General features: G+C 43.6%; 1 long non-coding RNA gene across 1 annotated transcript in view; it reads left to right on the top strand.

Annotated features, from left to right (window-relative positions):
• Nucleotides 1–7,192: 7,192 nt before the first annotated feature.
• The window catches only part of LOC311521606, a 29,563-nt gene continuing 20,999 nt past the window's right edge, over nucleotides 7,193–15,756 (top strand). Inside the window, exons 1-2 of the long non-coding RNA XR_014711930.1 lie at nucleotides 7,193–7,517; nucleotides 10,423–10,555. This is a non-coding gene — a long non-coding RNA (uncharacterized lncRNA). The remainder of the gene's footprint in view (nucleotides 7,518–10,422; nucleotides 10,556–15,756) is intronic.

Consider the following 15,756-nt stretch of genomic DNA (forward strand, 5'->3'; position numbering starts at 1 on the left):
GCAATGGATTTGGAGCTGGAATGTGTTCTTTAAAAGGAAAGCACTAGTGTTCATCTTGATAGGGATAACAATGTTTAAAAACAGCGTCTTTCTTTTTCTTGCTGCAAACATAGGAAACTTTTTTTACTTTGTCCGAACAAAGAAAAGGCTCTTTACCTGTGGTACTGTTTACTGTACACTTACATTCTTCAGGTGTACTATATTAATTGCTTAAATGGGTATTGTGGACCATAAATTAAAAAAAAAAAAAGATTAGACTAATGGATAAAAAGTGACTTTTAAAAAATAGTTGAGTTGCCCTGGCTGCAGGCTATACAGGAAAACATGGTAGAAGTAGTTTCTTATGGAACAGCCAACATATACTATGGCACTCCAGCAAATATTGCAAGAAGAGCATCACTGCACAAGTACTTGCAATTAAGTGCTTTGATACCCTGGGTGGGAAATAGGGAAGAAGACATCCAGACTTGCCTTGAGGTTCTACTTACACAATTGAGAGTAAAGTGCCTGCTTTAACTATCCACTGAGACACTGTCTTAGTATCTAGTTTCCTCCAGTCAGCAGCTCTGTGTGTACCTCAGCAGTTCAGTAAATACGATATAAAAATATTTACTCTGGGCGTATGAAATGATGATTTGCACGCACAGTTGATTGTGTCTGAATATTCCTTCAGCAGTTGACTTCAGAGACAAAATTAGATTGTTTTTGAAAGTTTGGCCCCAAAACGCCAACGTTTTGGTCACTATGTAATGCTGGGGTTTGCGTAGCTGTCACCTTGAAACTTGAGTTAAAATAGTAGTTCGGTCACATGTCAGAAAGAGTTCGCTGGTTTAGTTGTGTGCCTCTCAAAACCACTGCATAATTTGGCACCGGTCATGAATAGCTGAGATTTTGCAGGTCAAGAATCGAGGTCAATTGGCAGAGCTGTGAGGAAGCTTGCACAATACCTCCCCACAGCGTTTCTGGCTCTAGCCAGTACCAATAGTCCCTTACTTCCATGAACAAGAAATTCTGCACCCACAAATAAAAAACAAAAAACAAAATAAAGAAAACCTCAACAACTTTATAAATGTTTATATGAAACTGCAAAGCAAGATGCGGTTTATCAATCATCTGGGGATTAGAGGGGGAGAGACTCAGCCTTTTCCGTCCCTTTCTGTCCTGCTGTGTGCATGTATTTGGACTCCGGTAAGGTCTTCTGGAGCTTTGCTGTCAAAAGCCTTTGTGAAGTTCTCTGCAGGAACGTGAGGTAATAGAACGGAGGTTCAGTGAGAAAATTGAGGGGACAGAGCTAGGTTTATAGAGCTGGCCCGGCAGACCCTTCTTCCATATGTTGTTAGCATTAGCTGGCTGGAGAAATTAACTGTTGCTCCCTGTCCGTATTTTGATCCAATGTAACTTGAAAACAGCTTATAATAAATGGAAAAGGTAAAATGAGGCTTTTTGTCAAGTGAGAACTGATGGCAACTTTCCAGGCTCAAAAAGTCAGAGCAAAACTTACCATGATCAGGGGCCTGTGCACTGTATGACATGATGGGACCACGTTCCGCTGCAGGAACTCCTAAATTATACAACAACATTAGTTCATCACCTTGACCTATTTTTTGTAACCATCCTCCCTCCCACAGAAGCATTCACAGATATGGCTTATAGCTGAAAACACTCATGGGACATAAAATTCCTTGATGACTTTTTGCAACAATGCTTTCTATTGTGGATGGTTCCCCACCACGCCCCCCCCCCCAGCTGCCCCCCATTCTCCAGTGGCTCTGACTCCCCAGGAGGGAGCAGTAATGTAGTCCAGACAGAACAGCTCAGATGCTCTTTTCCCTTCATGTCAGGGAGCTTGTAGTTGGCTTCAGCAGCTCATCTTCCCAGCATCCTGGACCTCAGCAGGCCAGCCTACACTTCTGGCTTCCTCCACGCACTGGTTACGAACTGGAGACGAGAGTAGCTTTGGTTCCCCAGACCCCTACTGCCTGGCTCCATGGAACAATGCAGTGAGCACACAGTGTAATCCCTTGTGGGGAAGCTGGAGAGTGAGAGGCAGCTTCAGGCATTTCTCCATGAGAAAGGGAGATTGAAAATTAAATATTGTGAACTGGGCTGCAGCAAATTGGTGAATTCCTTGAGGTCTTGGAAAAATGCCAAGTGTCGTGGTTGTAGAATCACAGACCCAATGTGACCCTGAAGGAGCTGAGTGGAACAGTTCATATGTCTAAGAGCTATTGTTTTAGGCTGTCTGCAGACACGGGCAGACATCACTGCAGCACTTTTGCACCAAGTTCATGTTTTCAAGCTTATCTCTGGCACCAGAAAGGCTAGAAAAATAATGTTGTTTTCAATGTAATCTGAGGTTCTGGAGCATAGTTCTGCAGCAAAGGGTGAATTCTGGGGACTCATGGAATGCACGAAGCCTTGAGTAGAACTCCTGTTTGCCAACAACTGGGCTCTCATTTGGTCTACATCTGCCACAAGTTAAGTAAGCATACACCACTTTGAAGCCTCAACAAAATGATGCGGACTTAGAGAAGAAGACTGAAATGTTGCACCAACCAGCACCAGTGGACTTAATAATTACTATAAACAAACTTACTCATGATTCCAGTGTGTATCTGTCTAATCTACAATTTTACTTGGCTCTCCACAGTGTAGTATCTGAACTTCTCAGGAACAAATTATCCAGTCATGTAACAACGGGCCAGGAAGTTGGTTGTTTATGCTAAAAAGTCTTTCTTTCATCAGACAAAAGAAATGAGCATGGATGAAGCATAATATTTGTCTCAAGATGGAGATCAAAATTTACCATGCAGACATGATGATCTTCCATGATCTGAGGAAAGTAGGACTCAGGTGGTGCCTCCCCTCCCTCAGCCATGTGGTCTTGGAGTAAAACTTCAGCAATGACCCAGCCAGTAGGACCAGATGCAGCCAAAGAAGAGACCTCTGACAGTCTGAGCACTTTCTACAGTTTTGACTGGACCCTCTCTGCCTTTTCCTGATTGACTGTTTTGCTCTAGCCCCCCCTTCTGTGCCACAATGTCTTCTCAGCTTTACTCCACACCTGCCCCTTTGCCCTTTTCTGCGCTGCGCTGCCCTGCCCTGCTCAGCCCCTTCCCCTCTCTATTCTTTTCATTTAGCATATCCCTTCCTAACTAGCCTCCCCACCCCAACCTAGAAATTGTGGAACAAATATGTTTGCTGCCATCACATTGAACACTCTGCTTGTACGTTTGACCCCTTCCCACACCCTTTGTGTCCATCTTGTCTATTTAGATTGACATACAGATATATTTGGGTAAGGATTCATAGCACATTGAGTGGATGTTTTCAGAGAGCTATCCACAGTGACTCCAATATCTTTCTTGAGTGGTAACCACTAATTTAGACCCCATCATTTTATATGTATAATTGGGATTACGTTTTCCAGTGTGCATTACTTTGCATTTATCAACACTGAATTCATCTGCCATTTTGTTGCCCACTTACCCTGTTTTGTGAGATCCCTTTGTAACTCTTCACAGTCTGCTTTGGACTTAAATATTGAGTATTTTTTTACTACTGAAAATTTTACTATCTCACTGTTTTACCCCTTTTTCCAGATCATTTATGAATACGCTGAACCGTACTGGTCCCAGTACAGATTCCTGGGGGACATCACTATTTACCTCTCTCCATTTTGAAAACTGACCATTAATTCCTACCCTTTGTTTCCTATCTTTTAACCAGTTATTGATCCATGGGAGGACCTTCCCTCTTATCCCATGACAGCTAACTTTGCTTAAGAGCCTTTGGTGAGGGACCTTGTCAAAAGCTTTCTGAAAATCTAAGTACACTATATCCACTGGATCCCCCTTGTCCACATGCTTGTTGACCACCTCAAAGAATTCTAGTAGTTTTGGTGAGGCATGATTTCCCTTTACAAAAACCATGTTGACTCTTCCCCAACAATCATGTTAATCTATATGTGTCTGATAATTCTGTTCTTTATTATAGTTTCAACCAATTTGACTGGTACTTAAGTTAGGTTTACCAGCCTGTAATTGCCAGGATCACTTCCAGAGACTTTTTTAAAAATTGGCATTACATTAGCTATCCTCCAGTCAGCTGGTACAGAAGCTGATTTAAATGATACCACAATTATTAGTTCTGCAAATTCACATTTGAGTTCCTTTAGAATTCTAGGGTAAATACCATCTGGTCCTGGTGACTTATAACTCTTTAATTTATCAGTTTGTTCCAAAACTTCCTCTAATGACACCTCAATCTGGGACAGTTCCTCAGATTTGTCACCTAAAAAGGGTGGCTCAGGTTTGGAAATCTCCCTCACATGTTCAGGCATGAAGACTGATGCAAAGAATTCATTTAGTTTCTCCATAATGGCCGTATTGTCCTTGAGGGCTCCTTTAGCATCTCAGTCATCCATTGCACTGGTTGTGTAGCAGGCTTCCTGGTTCTGATGTACTTTAAAAAAAATCTGTTACTTTTTAAGTCTTTGAGTAGTTCTTCAAATTCTTTTTTGACCTTCAAAATTTTATGTTTACACTTCACTTGCTAGAGTTTATGCTCCTTTCTATTTTCCTCACTAGGATTTAACTTCCACTTTTTAAAGGATGCCTTTTTGCCTGTAACTGCTTCTTTTACTTTGTTGTTTAGCTGTGATGGCACTTTTTTGGTTCTCTTACTATGTTTTTTTAATTTGGTGTATACATTTAAATTGAGTCTTTGCTGTGGTGCCTTTAAAAAGTTTCCATGTAGCTTGTAGGGATTTCACTTTTTGGCACTGCAACTTTTAATTTCTGTTTAACTAACTCCCTCATTTTTGTATAGTTCCCCTTTCTGAAATTAAATGTTACCATGGTGGGCTGCTTTGGTGTCCTGTCCCCCGCAGGGATGTTAAATTTTATTATGTTATGATCGCTATTACCAGGTGGTATTCACCTCTTGGACCAGATCGTACGCTCCACTTGGGACTAAATCAAGAATTGCATCTCCTCTTGTGGTTCCAGGACTAGCTGCTCCAAGAAGCTGTCATTTAAGGTGTCAAGAAACTTTCTCTGCATCCTGTCCTGGGGTGACATACCCAGTCAGTATGTGGAGAGTTAAAATCCCCCATTATTATTATTTTTATAGCCTCTCTAATCTCCCTGAGCATTTCACAGTCACTATCACCATCCTGGGCAGGTGGGTGGTAGTATATCCCTACTGCTATATTCTTATTATTCAAGCATGGAATTACTACACATAGATATTCTATGGTGCAGCTTGGTTTATTTAAGATTTTTACTTCAGTTGAGTACGCTTTCTTTCACATATAGTGCCACCCCCCCACCAGTACATCCCATTCTGTCCTTCCAATATATTTTGTACCTGGTATTACTGTGTCCCATTGATTATCTTCTTTCTGTCAAGTTTCTGTGATGCTTATTATATGTGTAACCCTTCTGCCCGTCATAGTTAGCAGCCAGGTTCAGTATCTAGGGGTTCTGTTTCAATAACACAACGCAAAACAGGCTCGAGCCCCCACCCAGTTACCTGGGACAATTACATACCACCCCCCTGGGCGCCTCTAAGAGGCAATACTTCCCCTTTCGCAAGCACAGAGTCTGAGTGTAGCAAAAAACCCCTTTTAATAAAGGAGGGAAACAATGCGGCATTATGTTAGGGAAACACCACAACTAGGGTTCATAAACACAAACCATGAACCAGAAGACCCACCCCCAAACAGATTGGCCTATATCCTTTCCCTTTGGTTCTTGAGTCCAGCAACCCAAAAGTCACAAAGTCCCAAAAGTCCAGCGCAGCCCCAGAGTTCAAAAGTTCATCTGCAGAGTTTACCTCCCAGCCTGGGTGGAAAAGGGGGGAGGTATGGGGGTACCTTACGTGCTCCACTGCTTGTGTTGACGGCTGAATGCCCAGCCTTTCCACAGGGGTCTGCTGCAGCCTTCATCGCGAGCTGCTCCGGCAGCCATCCCAAGAGCCGCTCATCTCCAGCAGACATCCCGGTAGTCGCTCACCAATATATCTTCAGCCCCTTCCACTACTTAACAGCACTCAGTGACTTCAGCTTATAGTAGGGGAGTCTCAGTACTGGTGCAATATTGGCCCAAAGTGAATTCAGCTCAGCAGCCTGTAACCAGACTCCTAATGGAATCAAAATTAGCTCTGATGTTACACAGTGGAGAGGGTGAAATTGGTGTTTAGGGCCCTAAACACCACCAGATACACATACCTGTCCCCAACTTCTCTCAACTCACTGGGTTCTAGAACCCATGTCCCTTGCCTAGCAAGTGCTACTTCGTTGAGGGCAAGTCTCCCTGTCATAAAATGCCAGATCCAGTTCTACTGTCCTTGATTCACATAACCAGGATGACACTTTATTACTCCTGCCCCAATAACAAAGAGACTGAGGATCCCACAGCAGCCAAAGTGACCATTTTGGCAAGCAATCCCATCATGCTAGGTGGGGTGGGTGTGCTCATGCAAACGAGATCAGCCCTTGAAGTCCTTTTCCACAGCTCACCACCAGATGTCAGGGTAGAGCTCATTCTGACTCTGCTTACATATGAATATCCTCATTTAATACGAGGCACTCTAGTTCACCCATCTTAGTATTTAGACTTCAACCATTTGTATTTTCGCACTTAAAAATGTCATTTTTTAGTTGTTTGACATTATGTGATGTAACTGAATGGGACTCTTTCATTTGACTGTTTCTCAACAGATCCTACCTGTATTTTATCATCTTCCATCCTTTCCTCCTTACTAGGATATAGAGAAACTCCATTAATAGATTCTCCCCTAAGGGATGTTTCTGTCGGAACCGTGTGCTCTTCTGCTCCTGTCAGCTTTCCCCCAGCCCTTCATTTAAAAACTGCTCTATGACTGTTTTAATTTTATGTGCCAGCAATCCAGTTGGTGTAAGTGGATCCCATCCTTCCTATATAGGCTCCCCCTTTCCCAAAAGGTTTCCCAGTTCCTAATAAACCTACATGTACCACAACACTGGCTCCTCTCCAGCACTACACATAAGTCTGTCTAGATGTCTCAAGATATCCGCAACCTTCGCACCCAGCAGGCAAGTCACCATGTGGTTTTTCTGGTCATTGCAAACCCAGCTATCTATGTTTCTAATGATCAAATCCACCATTACTATTACCATTCCTATCACCTGTCTTCCTAATAACTGGAATTTCCTCCCCCAGAGATGTATCCTTAGAGTGAGAGGATACCATGACATCATCTGGAAGGAGGGTCCCAGTTAGGGGATCATTTCCCTCTGCTCCGGTTTGATGTTGTTCTTCCCTGAGACTTTCATCCTCCTCAACAGCACAGAAGCTGTCAGATGCGGGTGGAGGGTGGGACCGTTCTGCTGTGTCCCGGAAAGTCTTATCTATGTGTATCTCTGTCACCCTTAGATCCTCCAGTTCAGCCACTCTGGTCTCCAAAGCCCGTATGCAGTCTGAGGGCCAGCAGCTCCTTGCAATGAATGCACACACATGCCACCCACCCATAAGGTAGGTAATCATACATGCTGCATATTTTGTCTGGGGATAGGCTATCTATAGCGGTAATTTTCAAACTGTTTTTCTGGGGACCCAGTTGAAGAAAATTGTTGATGCCCTCAACCCAACGGAGCTGGGGATGAGGGGTTTCAGGTGTGGGAGGGGCTCAGGGCTTGGGCAGAGGGTTGGGGTGAGGGGTTCAGGGTGTGGGAGGGGTGCTGGGCTGGGGCAAGGGGTTGGGGTATGGGAGGGGGTGTGGACTTACAGCGGCTCCTGGTCTGTGGCGCAGCTGGGGTGCACCGCAGACCACGCTGCACCCTTGAAGTGGCCAGCAGTGGGTTTGGCTTCTTGGCAGAGGCACACAAGCACCACCCTGCCAGTTCCCGTCAGCCGGCAGCCAGCCAGCCAATGGGAGTGGGGAGCCGGTGCTCGGGGCGAGGGCAGCACGTGGAGCCCCATGACCCACCTGCCTAAAAGCTGGACCTCCTGCTATCCACTTCCAGGATGCAGTGCAGTGTCGGAAAAGGGAGGCACTAGCCTGCCTTAGCTGGGCAGCACCGCTGACGGGACTTTTAACATCCCAGTCAGTAGTGCTGACCAGAGCAAGGTGACCCAGCGCCTTACAAGCCACGACCCAGTAGTGGGTTGCAACCAATGGTTTGAAAAACACTGATCTATAGCAGTGCTGGGCAACCCGTGGGCCGCTTCCCACAGCTCCCATTGGCTGGGAACAGCGAACTACAGCCACTGGGAGCTCTGGCCGGCTGTGCAAATGTAAACAAACTGTCTGGCGGCCCACCAGCAGATCACCCTGATGGGCCACAGGTTGCCCACCAAGATCTATAGGAATTCATCATTATAGCTCCCCGTATGCTGGTTACCTAACCACCGCCAGTGATACAAATAGGCTGCAGTTTGCCTTCACTTATGAATTCTTTTCTATCTGAATAAAGGCTGCTTAAGTTACAAGTCCAATGCAGTGAGTGTTCCATAGAGGACTGAGGGAGATTGCATTGTTGCACAACTGTGTTTGGTCTTTGTGGTTTCTTACAGTGGGGAAAGGAGAGTTTGTTTATTGTAAGTAGCGCTTACTGGAGAAACTTCAATGGATCCACATTCCATTGAATGCCTGAGTCCGTTAAAATCAAAACACTACATTAAATCAGAACGATTTTGCTGGAATTTCATTTCAGAAGAAAACTGGGTAGGGAAACCTCTGACATTGTCTCACTTTGACATTTTTTTTTAATGGGAATGTTTTAATTGTTTCTTTTTAAATGACTGTGTTTTGAGTTTTTTAAAGTTTGTATTAAAACACAAAATAAAAAAGTCAAAATGAAAATTTGTTTGAAATGTTTTTTCACAGAGAACTTAGAAATGTTAGGGTTTTGATCCAGTTCAGAATGAACCCAAATTTTGAAATCTCAATCTCAGAATCCTTCTCAAAAGAGAACTTCCATTCTCTGCACAGCTCTGAATGGAATTATTCAGGGTAGGAGCAGTCCTATGGCTGACCCAGAGCTGCAGTGACTTTGCAGCAGTGAAGAAGCTCATCTGACTGTATATAGTTTGGTTACATTGAACTACAAATGGATATTATTATTATTTGCATAGCATATAAGACCTTAGTTGTGGACTAGGACTCCATTGTGCTGGGTGCTGTCCTTGCCCCAAAGAGCTTCCAACCTAAGTATAAGATAAGAGACAACATATGGATATAGACAAACAGGGTAGTACAAGGGGGAAAAATGGAAAATGTGGTCAGCATGGTAGGATGTGGTCTCAGCATACCAGCAGTTTAGCCATTGTCAGTGTTTTTGTAGGTTTCATGGCAAAGCAGGGTTTAGAAGGACGATAATGAGTTAGTTTTGTGGGAAGCTTGTCCCAGGTGTGAGAGGCAGCATAGAAGAAAGCAGGAAGGTGTTTATTTGAAAATGTATCAAGTGGACAATATAATCTGATATCATGGGCTGATTGGAGGCAGGAGCTGACCTTTCAATACTGAATGGTAGATGATAGGTAAGGTGGGGTTAGGTCATGAAACTTCTGTTTGCCAGAAGCTGGGAATGGGGAACAGGGGATGGATCACTTGGTGATTACCTGTTCTGTTCATTCCCTGTGGGGCACCTGGCATTGGCCACTGTCGGAAGACAGGATACTGGGCTAGATGGAGCTTTGGTCTGACCCGGTATGGCTGTTCTTATGTGCTTGAAAGTGAAGAAAAGTAGCTTATGTTTGATACATTAGAGAAGAGGGAGCTAGTGGAGGGATGCAAAGAGAGGGGTGATGTGGTCAAAGTGATGGGCTTGGAAAATGATCTTTGCAGCAGTATTTTGAATGGATATAAGTGGGTCAAGACTGCATTTGTCAAGCCCAGAAAAAAGGATGTTATAGTAAATGAGATGTGAGAGTAACACTTTTGAAGGTGCCTTTGAAAATTTTATCCCAAGTCTTACTAAAGCAGTGTCTTAATCACCGGAAGCTGCTGTCTGCTGTTCTCTGCTGGAAAGCTGTTCTCTTTGAATTAAAACATGGCACTTCTACTTCATGTAAAGGGGTCAGAGCAGGGATGAGTATTTCTCTCTGTAGGCCACTCTTTCCATTTTTCTTTAATGAGTAATAAATGTTGGGAATCCAGCAGTAAATAGTAATCTAACTATGTGAAGTTATTAGTGAGATGGATAGTACAGATATTTTCCTTTCACCTGCTCCTGAAGAGCTTCTGAGTTCTTTTCTTTTCTGTTTTACTGAGAGCTATTTGACCATATAGTTTTCCCTCACCACATGACAGGCACAAGGACACAACTAATAGTTTGGTGTCAAGGGCTGTAAGATCTCCCTGCTCACACTTGTTTTCTACAGTGCTTTCTCCACTTTGTTCAGAAGCATATTCTTTCTCCATTGCATCTGAAAACAGGTTTTCCCAGAATGAGTCAGAAAGAAGATAAACTGAGGTCAAAACATACAGAGGAGAACTTCAGCCTACTCTGTGGAGCCTCTGCCTACATTGTCCCCAGGATTCCATACCATTAAGTGAAGCATTCTTGGAGGTACCTATTAACCCAATACTCTATGCCTAAGAAGTAACTCAGAAAAGGCCCATAGCAGTAGGTTGAACTGGTTCTTTGCAGCACAGAGAGGTAAGAAACAGTCTTTTCTATTCTTAACTTCTCTGTGGGGAGGTAGTACTGTTATTGGGGCCACCCTTGGCTTACATTGGTAGCCTATGGCAAGCTAGTGCTTAAGGTGATCTTAATTTGTGAACTTGTAGTATAGTATATTATGGTTGGTTTCATAGAGGGTATCAAATATTGCATAGTACTTGTGTTTTCCCATCATGCCTTCCTCTTTCCCTTAGGCCACACCTCCATTAGATTTTTTTTTTCAGATCTTCTATAGTGGCATCACCATCTCTAGGTTTGATTTGGGGGCCCATCTTATGGTACAGGTATGGAAACATTGAGAGTAATTTAGAAATAAGCTGCACATAAGCCACAGGAAAATATGAAAACAAATAATTCGTTCTGCAGCCCTCAAATGGTTGTGGAACCTGACTTTCTATATTTAGGATATTATCAATATTTTACTTTTCATCTGGGGAGAGGCTGTGTGGACCAGTGGATAAGACACCTGGGAGTAGAATACCTGGGTTTTATTCCTGGGTCTACCACTAACCTGCTGTCTGATTATGGGCAAGTCACTTCATCTTTTTCTTTTTCTGTCCTGTCTATTTAGATTGTGAGTAATTTGAGGCAAGGTGTGCCTTTTGCTAGGCTTCTGTAGAACAATGGTACCCAGATCTTGGTTGGGCCCTCTGTCACAGTTACAAGGCAGCTGTGCCTAAGTTTTCTTTGTGGTCTCTTTGAATGGATCCTCTCAGGTGTCAGGCCTCGTGCCTTTACCTCTCTTGATGTGGAATTCTCTCACTCCTAGACCGATCCCTGGACTACAGTATCCTTCAAGTATATCAATCTTGCTTACCCAGCAGATTGGACTGAGTGCAGGCACCTGCATCTCTTCCCTTTTGTGGAGTGTGGCCAGTGGTGTGTATAGTGATCAGACAGCCTTCTCAAACCAAAGTATTTGTTTATTTAACAGTAGGAACAAAGCATTTCGAGAAAAAGGATTTTAAAACAACAGTAAACACATCTGTCTTAACTAATGGCTTGTCCTTCCCTGCTGATAACCTGAGTGTTGACAGCTACAATATTGTTTTCACAAATGACATAATTTTGGCTGAGCCCAGTCTTAGGATGACCCAAGAAGCTCCAGCCCTCCAGTGAATGGCTGTCTGCCCCATTAAGCAGCCTCCTAGGCTGAGCAACCAATCAGAGCTGCTTAGAGACCAGGCTCTCTTTCCCCACTTCCGACCTCTCAGCAAGCGACCTGCAGTCATTCTCACAGGAGGGGAGGAGAGAGTTAAAGACACCGAGCAGCTCAAGGTGTTTCCACTCCCTCCTTCCCTTCCCTTCATGGGAGTAATGGGGACAAGATGATTCTGCTCTTCCCCCACTCCCTGCAGCATCCAGTCTGGGGAAGGGGCAGAGCCAGGTGCAAAGAGCCCTTGGAGGTGCCTCCTCCAGCCTGGGGAGGAGAAGAAAGGATTCTGCTGTAGCCACTCCAGGCTTAAAGGAGGCTGAAGAACCTCAGCAAGAGCAGAGGGGGAGGCTTGGGGGCTGAACTGATGGGTGCTGGGTTGGGGTCAAATTGGGGCTGCTGGAGGATTAAATTGATGAGAGGCTAAATGGAGGAGGCAGAGGTTGGATGGAGGCAGAATTAATTGCTGAGCAGGGGATGGGTAGATGTGCGGGGTTGAGAACTCCTTCAGCAGGGAACCAAAATAACCCTACCCAATACATTTGGGAGAGTGGGCATAAGTCTCTCTCCTCTCCCCTCCCCCCACGCACACAGAGGAGTTCAAAAATACTAATAAAAATACAGTCTTTGGCAAAAAAAATCATGTTTTTATTAATCTCATGATTTTGGGGAGTTCAACTCATGATTTTTTATCTTGAAGTTGGCGATATAACCTTGGCAATCCCAACTTCTGCCGTCACCCATGTCAGGTCTCTGCGTCTGTCTAGTTTTCCCCAAACACTCCCCCTCCCCCCACCCCTGGAGTGAGTGTTCCTTTTTAAGCCTGCCATGGTTTTTTAAAATTTCCTGTGAGTGTGGCCCTCTTCATGTCCTGGTTCAAATCAGTTTTGTAGGTTAGCTGCACAGGAGGCAAAATCTCCAAAGTTAATCGTCCTGGTATTGTCCCTTAACATCCCTCAAGTGTTTGCTGAGGGTGGCTTATTTTGAGCTATTATTTCTTTCTTGCTTGTTTTTCTTGACCACCCTCCCACCTTAAACTAAATCAATATATTCATACAGTAAAACAGCCCTATAACCAGGTCAATATGAGGTATTCACTTTCAGAGCAGCTCCACATCTGTCATAACCTCTAGGTGCTACTGTAATACAAATAATAAAGAATAATTTAGAGATGAGCCCAGGCTGCAAGATCTAGAGATTGAAAAACCCTAATTTTAAAAATGTGGATGTACTCCTAGCTGGGGAGTTCAGCCCATTGTGGAGGGTGCCCTATTCCACTAATTGCACAGCACTGAAATACAGATTTGAATACAAATCTAGGTTCACTTTGAGAAACCCTTGGAAACTTTAGAGGGAGGAATTAGTTGTATCTGGGATTTCAGTATTACATTTGGTTATGAACGTTTTGACTCAGTCTCTTGCTGCTCTGCAATGTTTAGATGTAGCCCTCTGCAATGGTTCGTTTTGTACTTTGAATTAGTCATGAGAAGAAAAAAGTGACATTTTCCAGTGTACAGTCTTTTCATGCATTACTCTGCATCTTTTCTAACTGTTAAAATAGCTATAATGACAGAGGCGGCATCAGGCATAATAAGCTTCAAGCTGTCCAACTCAGAACTCCTTTCTCACGCGATTTCCTGCAGAGTGAGATTGTATGGATAGCCGCAAATATCTAAACATAGGGCAGTGTTTTTGAACATCCCTATTACCTTTCTGAGCTTTTGAGCCAGCTCTTTGATTTGTTCTCTCAAGCTCCTTAAAGCTACTTCTCTGCCAGTTTGGATGGTATGTAGGAGTCTGTGATGAATACATTCATTATCTAATACAAAGTGGCATAGAACACTCATGCCATGAACCCCACCACACAACTCTACCCTGTTGCAATTCTCTGATTCATGCTGCACGAGATTAATAGCATTTATGTTATTCATATATCTTGGTTGACCTTGATCTGCTAGAAACTCCCTCCTTTTTATCTCTGTCCCATACTGGGGAGGTTTTGTCCCACATTAACAATAGATCTTTTGTACTTCAAAGCACATTCCCCCCACACCCAACATGCTGAGTTTTAATTTTCCTTACATATATATCTGTTCCTTTCTCTTTCTCTCTCATAGTCTTACCTATGTTTTGCAGACTGATAATATCTCGGGAGCTGAGAGCTTTTAGTTTAGTTTTTTTTTTTTTTAAAAAGCATTGATGTTAACCCTTCAGAAGCTAACTGTGAAAAGAGACTTAGATCCCTTTTTCTTTTTCCACTTAAAGAAATGTGCACATCCTTTCTGAAGAAAAGAATACTTGCTGAGTTTCCTTCCGGTAGTTTTTCGGACTGTATATTATGTCAGGTGGTAAAATGTACAGTGAGGTGTATGTGTGTGGGGTGGGAGAGAATGCCATACGTATCATTTCTCATGTGGCTCCTGGGGCAAGTTACAAAACTCTGGTATGTTTGTGTGTGGTGTTTTCCACCTACACTGAGAACTGAATTATTCTCCACACTCATTCAGCTTTCACCCTCTCCCATTCCAGTATGCTATCCTCACGTCCACCACAGGCGAAACTCTCTACCCTGCACATAGAATGTGAAGCAGCTCTCACTCCAATCTGGCGCATGAGATAATAATTTGGGGACCCTCACAGGGTCTCTCCACTGCTGCTGCACCAGGAAAAGGTCCAGGCTCTGGAGGATTCCAGCAGGGCCTCAGGAGTCACTTGGGGAGGGCTGGGGGGCAGAAAGGAGAAAGAAGGTCAGATGGGATCAGTGGCTTTCTTCTTGAATGCTCAGAGGGAGACAGATAGCAGGCCTAGATAGCATAACAGTGCTGAGATTCCAGTGCAATTGCTGTTACTAGAAATAGGTAGACAGACAAACCGACTACTGGGCCTGGTATTCGGGAGTGTGCCTTTAAGGACAGAGCTTCCCAGATTGAGAGTTTGGGCAGGACGCTGTGAAGCACTTGTTATGCCCAGCCAGCAACTTGAAACCAGAAACAGAGTAAAGCAGATCTCTTGCAAGCACATTAAGCACTGAGTAATCACTGACCACTGCAGTTGGCAGGAGCTGCTGAATGGGGACTGAGACTGGGGACCGTGTTGAGTTGCATAGAATTGGACAGAAACAGACAAAGAAGGATGGGGAAGGAACAGAACAAAGGGCAGAAGTAGTGCTGGTCCTAAAGGTCAGCATATCTTCTCAGCAAGGTATCATATGACAATGAAGTACAGTGTAAACAATAAAAATTGAACATTTAGTTAAAGGCCAGATTCAACACTTGATATTTGTGTAAACCTCCCATTGTTGCCAGTGGGGGCTCAGCTTTGCATTGAAGATACTATGCAATCCTGCATGAGTACTGGCCACTGACCATAATTAAAAATGGAACGCCACTCCTTCCACTGAATGAGCTTTACACCCCTCATCTAAAGCAATTGCTGTAAAATCAGCTTTGGTTCAATTAGGAATTGTAGTTCCTGTCTCCTTTCTCTTCTCCTCCTCAGCATATGCCTGCATTTGCAGCTGTCAAAAACAAACAGGTATACTCCTGCATCCAAAAAATGTAAAATTGGCTCTAGGCATGTATCATTTCATTCTTGACCTGAAGTTATAACAAATGGGAAGATCAGCTTTCCACTTTATTTATTTATTTCTCTGGGCCCTCTGGCTTACGATCAATGGCTCATTAATTTTTATTTCCCACATACTTTCTAAGAGGTTGGAGCTGTTAGAAGAATTATGACAATCCAGAAAGTCTGATCCTGTATATCTTGTTTTGTAAGAGATTGGCTGAAAAACAAGAACTGTTCCTAGCAATTAATACAGCTCCTGCTAGTATTTCACTGCAGTGAATAAAGGAAGTTTTGCAAATGTGCCTTGTTGTCTTCTGGTAATTTACAGTGACCAATGATTCCAAAGCAGATAGGATTTTTGATATAA

The sequence above is a fragment of the Lepidochelys olivacea genome (genome assembly GCF_965140295.1).
Source record: "Lepidochelys olivacea isolate rLepOli2 genome assembly, chromosome: 1".
NCBI lineage: Eukaryota > Metazoa > Chordata > Testudines > Cheloniidae > Lepidochelys > Lepidochelys olivacea.